We start from the raw sequence: 8,695 nt of genomic DNA, 5'->3' as shown, positions 1-8,695 counted from the left end.
TTTGGTGGATGAAAGTGAGCAACAACAGACCAGAGAAAACATTTATTATCATTGTTCTTAATATTAACAACTGCCTTCTTTAGTTTTATTTCTTTTGGTAATTCAATATAAGAAGAAGCTTTAAGAGGGTTTGATTTTAGAATGTGTATTTCTAAAAAGTTGATTTTTTAAATATGAAATCCACTTCCTACCACTGTATTATCAACATCGTCCTCTTGTCTTGATCGTTCTCCATAAACCCCACTATTCAAAAATATTGAAATGATGTTATAAAATGACGATGTTGTTGTTCGTCTTTCGGCTGCTCCCGTTAGGGGTCACCACAGCGGATCATCCGTTATGATCCGCATACTGATTTGGCATAGGTTTTACGCCGGATGCCCTTCCTGACGCAACCCTGGTCGCCTCTTATGACACAGGGATAAGGATTGGGTTTCGCCATGATTCCGGGCTGCACTACACCCTCTCATAGCACGGCCCAGTGCAGAGCTCCCGTCTTCAAGCGATCCTCCAACCCAAGCCTCCGGAGTAGCCGGATTACAGGCGCACGCCACTACGCCCGGTATATGTTATAAAATGAAGATCTGTTCTCATATATGGAGTTTGTTCTTCATCTTGTTTTTTCATATTCATTTTCACTCCCATATAAAACTTTAAAGTTTTCATTTCTTTTAATGTCTTTCTAATAACTTTTTCAACATCAGGTTTCACTATTTCAATTGATTCAGCTATTGATGATGGACCGGGTTCTCCAAATTGAAAATTCCTTATTTTTATATGCCCTTTAAATGCCCCATCAGTGTTTTCAATATAATAGTCGCCCTTTACTTTAAACTAATTTTCTTGTCTTTTTGTGATTGAAGATGTCTATTATAACTACTCTTCAAAACATCCTTTGAGCAGATATCACAATGTTTTCTTTCCAACTCAAGAGGAGATATTTGATGAAATAGATTAAATGTGTGTTTATTGGTTCGAAGGTGTTTTTTATAATGTTTATATTCATGATTACAAACATCGCAGTACGTTGTATTCACCATATTTATATAATAAAACTTTGCTTAAACTAAAATTTTCTTGATGAAAATTTCGTTTAATTTATAGGTGAATCTGTGCTTAAAACCATTTTATCTTCCAATTTTTTTCACTTAATAAATACAATGTTTCAAGACACAAAAGACAAGTTTCAATCAATCTCTTCATTTGTAAAAGATACTGAGAAATATGTCAAGGATGTAAAATTGAACAAAGATAAATATAACAACTATTGGATAAAAACAATTATGGTAAATAATATGAGTTCTTAAATTTCCTTCAGTGTGTTGCGGATTTCGCGCCCGCTGGCGTGCTGACGGCCACGTAACTCGAATCGCGGCACGTCGCCCACCGGACGGACAATCCAGTCGTGACCCTCTCGGACTAACGCCGGGAACCAGTCACGGGTGGACCTTTCGGTCTCACCGCGATCGAGCCAATCAGCCCCCGCGTGGGATAGGGTTGCTCGCCAAATTCGACCTACCTAAGTACCCACGCGGAGGGTAGACCGGGCGATCGCACCTCGCCGCAGGTCGACTTCGGACACGGGCCACTTAAGCGACCCGTTCCGTACTATCAGAATAACCGAGCGGTGTTATCGTCGACCTCGACGGTTCGATTAATTATCGGGCGTATTCAGCCCACTACCAACCCTTTACGTGAAGCAAGATGAGGATTCAATGGAGGAAAAGACGAAGCGAAGCGGGAGAACAGTTCAACAATAAGGCACATTTATTCGCGGCACACGGGAAGCACACAAATACAATTCCACCAAATGCACACAAAAAAAAGAAAACACAATTCCATTTACACAAAAAGCAAATATAAAAGCGAAAACAATGCAGAGCTAATACCGACTACCGAGCACACGGCAACACTTATACAATTCTACTTCACAGACGGCGCCGACAACACATACTCAAAACCAAGGAAAAGAAATCCCCCAAGAATGAGGCAGGCCTGAGGCCGAGACCGGGTCGCGCCTACCCGTCTGGTGATGAGACGCGGAGCGGCGATGGCGCCGCACTCCGCGGGCCTCGCGGACAGTGCCTGGCAGGGGTGGGAAAAGGGGCCCCCTTGGTCGCACTATCTCAGCGCGGGGGGAAACAGGAGGGGGTTGCTGATGCTCGGGGTATAGAGGATCTTTATTATCCCTGGTGTGCGTCTCCACCTCGGCCAGGTCGCGCTGCCGGCCTCCCTCGGGCGTGCAGCTCCTGGCACCGACGCGAGCACCCCCTCGTCTGCCTTCGCCGCTGCCGCCTCTCCGCCTCTGGACTCTCCACCCTGGACTCTTCTTTGGGCTCCCCTCGTTCGACTCTCTTCAGCTTCTCCAGCTACTGCAGGCTTCGGGCTCCAGACTTCCACACTCTTCTCTCCCTCCTCCGACTCCTTCTCGTTCTGCTGACTCCTTCTTCTGACTGACGAACACCGTCCTTTTATCCCCCCGTAACTTCGCTTTTGACCCCCTCCCTTTGACCTTTCACCTCGCTCCCCATTGGCCCGAGAAAAAGTGGGCGTGAAGGCTTTTTGATCCACAAATTTGCATATATCGATCGCCCTGGGGGCGGGGCCAATTCGCCCCTCGCTCACCGATTGGACGGCAACAAGTGGGCGTGTGTCGTTTTTGATCCGTTTTTGAAGCACAAAATCCGTGATTTTGTACACGCTGTTCAACGTGCGCCCTGCCCGAGTCCAACACCGGGACCCACAGCGGGGCAAGAACGGTGGCGATGCTACGGTGGCGAGGTGTGACGGGAAGGTCGTGGCGGTTGTGGTGAAGCGGCGTTGTGGTTGGTGGTTGATGTTGTGGTTGTGGTGGTAATCATGGCGGTTGGTCCAAAATAAAGATAGTAAAAGAAAAACGGCTATCCTGAAGAGTCGCAGCTCGCATAAATGACATGTATTCCCACTAGACAACGGGTTTGGGCCTAACTACACATATACTTGCCGAGATACCTCACCTAAGGGACCTGAATGGTGGTTTGCGAATTTGGTAACCACAACAAGTGGAAGGGCTTTTAGTATACCTGGTAGAACATCAATTAAAGTATCTCTAACAAAAGTTTCTCCTCTCCTTCTGGTAATATATTCAAAACTAGAAAAAGCAATGAAACAAGAAAAAGTATCAAAAAACAAAAACCTTATGGATGAAGCTTTAGAAAGAAAAGATAAGACCATCTGTAATATGCAAAGAGAAATTTGTATTTTTTCCAACAACCCTAAAGATGTAAATCCTGATGAAATAAAGGATGTTAATATATCAGGTGAAATGACATTTTGTTCAATAGTAGTTAAGGATCATTTTAAAATTACCTTAATATAAAAAATGTTGTCATTGAATCTGGTAATGAAAAAAAGTATATAGATATCGATGGTAATATTATTAAATATGAGTCAATATGCAACTGAAAGTATAGATGAATTTCAGTTTGAGTAAAGTTTTACTTTATAAATATGCTAGACTTCCCTGATTCTCCATATGACAAATTTGAGAATTGTCCTGCGTGTGAAAGACGGGGATTAAACACAGAGTCAAAAGCCTATAAACAATGTATATTCTGTGATTATCTTCTAATTAATGATAATAAAAAATTTAAAAAGGAAAATAATTCTTTTAGATTTACACCAAAAATGAATTACTTTACAAGATTGATTAGAGAAATGAATGTAAAGCATGAGGGTGATAACACACCTTTGCTTACAAGGGAAGAAACTGAACGTATTAGAGAAATGTTTAAAGGATTGTTGTTATATATTATTCATGGATGTGATTTTCAGGGAAATATCAACACAAGATATTGCATAAATAAAATAATGGATTATCTTGAAATGAAACCTGAACTTAGAATAAAATATAGAGTTTCTAAAAAAGCCAATAATTAATTAAATAACCTGTTTTCTAAATATATAAATGAATGATTTTTTTACCCATTTGGGAAAATAAGATAAAATTTAACAATCATAAAAATCTTCCAAATTCATTAAGATGTCTCATAGTTGGTTGAAGCGGATGTGGAAAAACCTGTTTACTTTTTAAGATGCACCTGACTCCCAACTTTTTTGATTATGATAATTTAATAATTTTCACAAAGTCGAGTTTTCAACCAGAGTATCAACTACTCTCACAAGGTTTTAATGCTGGTCTTCAAAAAGAAGATATAATCGGTTTATTTAAACTTCAAAAAAACCTAAATGATTATAACTGAAATGAATGCGAGGGAAGAACCTTCAGAGTGTAGGCTTTATTTCACTTGATTGAAGCCGCTTCTACGGGAACATCAGGGGATACATGTGCAGCAAGGAGTACATGTGTAGCAATGTATACATGTGCAGTAGATCACCGCAAAATAAATCAGCAATTAGCACGGAGTCCGGTATACTCTCAATTCTTACCATTCAATGAGCACCAAGTGAACGCCGCCGTAAATGACAATGCCCCAGGGACAATCCCACCGACCGCGCGGAATCTCGGTTTTATCTATCCCGTGCGCGAGTCGCGCGACATGTGATCATGCGTCACATCCTTCAATTCATCACAATAACATTGAAGATATAATTCAACTATTTTGTGATACACAGAGATGTAAAAAGAAATCAAAACCGATAACTTGTATTCTTATTGATAATACGGATGATATACCGTCTCCCCAAGATTTGGATAAATCAAAAAAGAACCTCGTTATCTTTGATGATTGTGTTAATGAGAGAAACCAAACGGTAATGGACAGCTACTACACAAAGGGAGACGTTCTTCTTGTAATTGTATTTATCTTAGTCAATCGTACTTTCAACTTCCTCGTCGTTCCATCAGAAACAATGCTAATTCTTTTATTTTTTGTTCAAGTTAACTTCAATAGATATAAATAATTTTTGGAGAGATAATTGTTCTACATTATGTGGTAAAAAAGGAATTTGGGGATTACATGAAGCACATGACTGAAAAATATAAATATATTGATGTGAAACAAGATGAGATATTAAGGGATATATTTTTTGTTTTATAAACAATTACATATATAATTGACAACTATTATTATAAATCTTGTGGGTAAATCTGCTTCTGGAAAAAACTTTCATAAATCAAGGTTCTTGTGTAGTACAAATGAGAATATTGTAAATTTACTTTAAAAACACCCCGTGATACGCATTGTATCAACAACAACGAGAGCAATAAGACCTGGAGAAGTAAAAGGTGAAGATTATCACTATATTTCAGTGAAGGAACATATGCGATTGAGGAATGAAGGTCAAATATTTGAGGTTTCTCTTGGTACAACAAAATATTCATATTGTAGGAGTGAGTTAAGGAAACTAAAATCTGGTGGTCTTGGGATATTAGAAACTAATCCAGAAGGAACGAGACAAATTATTAAACATCTGAGCGGAGTGAAGATTTAATCATTCGGTTTTGATGTTGATGAAGAAACTCAATGCAAACGTATGAAAAGCAGAGATGCAAGTATTAGTGAATAAGAAATTACAACTGGTATTAATGTTAATAAAGAATTTGATGAAATATTTAAAGAAAAGGATTTATTTGAACACATCTACTTGGATGATGAAGAAAAGGAAAATTTCCCTGTTGATCTTTCCAATTCATTAAATGATATTTTCCAATAAATAAATGGATGCGAAAGAAAGAGCAAGAAGATTTAAGGAACATCAAGAGTTGGTTTCAAAAGTTGTAAAACAACAGGAAGACATAAAGAAGAAATGCAGAAAGAAACTAACGGGCGAAGAAGCATTTGAAAGAAAACAAGAGAAAAATTTTAAACCACTTTTAAAAACTTCCCAAGAAAAAACGAAAGATGTTTCCACAGTTCCCACAGTAGAATATACTCCTAAAAAACTTCAAATGTTAAAAGATTTTGATCAAATGACGGAGGAAGAATTAGAGCATTTAGGAGAATTAGAATATGATGATGAAGGTTTATTTCAACAACTGGAAGAGATTAATCGACCCCCTGATTATATTGTGAATGCTCTTCAAAACAATGAATATTCAGCGGATTCAAAAACCAAAGCAGGACTCATTCCAACGGAACAACCAGCAATATTTCATCTTGTTCAAGAAAAGGTATTGATATTTAATGATGAATTAAAGTTCTTGGGTTCTGCTCAACCCCCTGTTAAACTAACTCCGAGATTAATGTTTCTTCTCACAAAAGACGGAAGACAAGGTTCAACTGTGAGGAATGAATCAAAGTATATTGATAAACCATAGGATATGAAAAATAATGACGATAGAGTATATATTGATCTGCTGAACACTCTTAATTATAGGGTTAGTATTTCTGGTAAAAGTAGGAAAAATGAGAAGGAGAAACACATTATTCAAGCTTTAAGTATCCTTGGTTCAGGTATTAGTTTTCTTCCAAATGACCCATCGCAATTAGTTAATAGACTGTTATTGTTGTTCGATAGTAAGAAGGCTGGAAATAACAATTGTTTGAATGAAGCATCAGCCATTTTAGACCAGTTGATGAACATGAAAATAATTAATAAATCTCAATATAAAGACATTTTATCTCATATTAAATAAGATGAGAAGCACAATCCTGAGTTTTAATTTCACAACAAGCGACCACACATCTTCATTCCCATACCCACTACAACTTGACCCAACAAAAGAATATGAAGCATCTTTATTGTCCATGGAAAATTATAATACCTTATTTAATATAACTGATAAAAATGACAAGTTTAGTTATAATCCCGGAAGTGGATACAAAACGATAACAGTCTCACCCGGAGCATATGAGATTTCTCAAATATCTTCCGAAATTGCTCGTCTTATGAAAGAACAGGGTGATGAACCAAAAAATATTGTTATAGACATTCAAAAACATACTTCAAAATCAACGATTAAAGTTAAAAATAACTACAAGGTTGATTTCACAATTGATAATTCATTTAGAGAGTTATTGGGTTTCTCAAAAAAGATTGAAACTAATGGCACGTTTTACAGTGATAGTCATTCAAATATGCTCAGGAATAAATTCGGTGTTAATTAACTGTGATTTGATTGATGGTGCTTACAATGATGGAATAAAAACAAATACAATATTTTCATTCAGCGCATACTCAACCCCAATTGGTTATAAATTCAAGAAAGAACCCAAAAATTTGGTTTATCTCCCTGTGTCAGGAAAAACCATACACAGTAAATTTTAGGATAACCGACCAAGATTATCGTATGACTTCTTTTAATGGAGAAGTTATATCCATCAGAATTCACCTACGTGAAGTTTTCCAATAAATAAATACGATGGTTATTGTGAGGAAACACGAGTTGGGAAAATATAAAATAATTACAGGGTATGGGATGTTCCTTTCCCCATACTACAAAGGTGAAGGTATGTATCTTGGTAGAGGATACTATAAACCTAAGAGACAAAGGGGTGTTGGACATCAATTTAGAGGAGATGGGATAATTGATACTCTAATGGGTATTGGTTCAACTATTCTTAAACATAAAGACCTAATTGGTTCAACTGCTTCTGCAGTGGGAAATGTAGCAGGTGCTGTAAAAAGCATAAAAGATGCCCAAAAGGAATCTCATAAATTACAAGCAATTAAAGAAATTAAAAAAGGTAAAACTTAGTTGTCCCCCCGAATGACAGAAATAATTAAAATACTTGGGTCAGGGTTTCAAAAGTTTTAACATCTTTTTTTCCGAAATAAATACAAGTATGGAAGCAATTGATAGTATCTATGATTTGGATGATACCATTGTTATCTCAAACTCCACTAAAAAAGAGGATTACTTCAAGGTAAATGCAATAACTGGAACAGACTGGAATGCAAATGGTACAAAAAGTTTTGAAATAAATAATAACAAACCTATTTGAATCTATCCGAAAGTTTCTTGTTATGTAAATTTCAATTCACTAAGGCTGGGAATAACACAAACGCTACACTCGTAAATGATTTCTTCTGGAAAATGTTTGATAGTATTCGTCTGTACATTGGAACTCAAGAAGTTGAAGCTGTTGATTATGTCTCTGCTGTATCTGAAATGATTAAATTTACACGATATACATTCAGTGATAGAATGGGAAAGGGGGCTGTTGAAGGTTTTATTCCTGATATGTCAATGCGAACAACCACAGACCCTGGATATACTCAAAGGAAAGGAACGTATACTGATGATACAAAAGCAGTTAATAGTTTTACTGTGGCGGTTCCTCTTAAAGGTATATGTGGATTTTGTGATCATGATAAAGTTCTGCTTGGTCTTAAAATTAGATTTCAACTACAAAGGAATGATGATGAAAATAGATTACTTTTTGGTGTTGTAAGTGCTTTTGGTAATCAGAATAAATTTGTAATTGAGGAAATGAGTTGGTATATTAGTGAATATACTCCGAATCTTAAAACAGAAGAGATGTTGAAGAGAAGACTTCACTCAAATAAACCTCTCAGTGTATCATACCTCAAAAGAAGATGTCAACACGTTAAACTAAACCAAACCACTTACACGTGGAATTTGGGTGTTCTGGAAGGAAAGCCACGATATCTGTGGATCATTTTTAAAAAGCCAGATGGTGATACTGCGACTGATGAGAGTAATGCATTGAGTGATAATGCTAAGGTGAAACAACTTCGCGTTTCTCTAGATGGAACATTTTATCCATGAGATAGATTGGAAATTAATTGT

At 37.1% G+C, this 8,695-nt stretch overlaps 1 pseudogene; it reads right to left on the bottom strand.

Moving 5' to 3' along the window:
• Positions 1 to 422: 422 nt before the first annotated feature.
• On the bottom strand, positions 423 to 564 carry LOC147023462 (signal recognition particle RNA; annotated as a pseudogene).
• Positions 565 to 8,695: the final 8,131 nt, after the last annotated feature.

Source organism: Eptatretus burgeri, chromosome 7 (genome assembly GCF_056783735.1).
Source record: "Eptatretus burgeri isolate ZD-2024b chromosome 7, Ebu_testis_v1, whole genome shotgun sequence".
NCBI lineage: Eukaryota > Metazoa > Chordata > Myxini > Myxiniformes > Myxinidae > Eptatretus > Eptatretus burgeri.
Note: the sequence above shows the minus strand (reverse complement) of the source record. Positions and strands in the feature narration are given on the sequence as shown.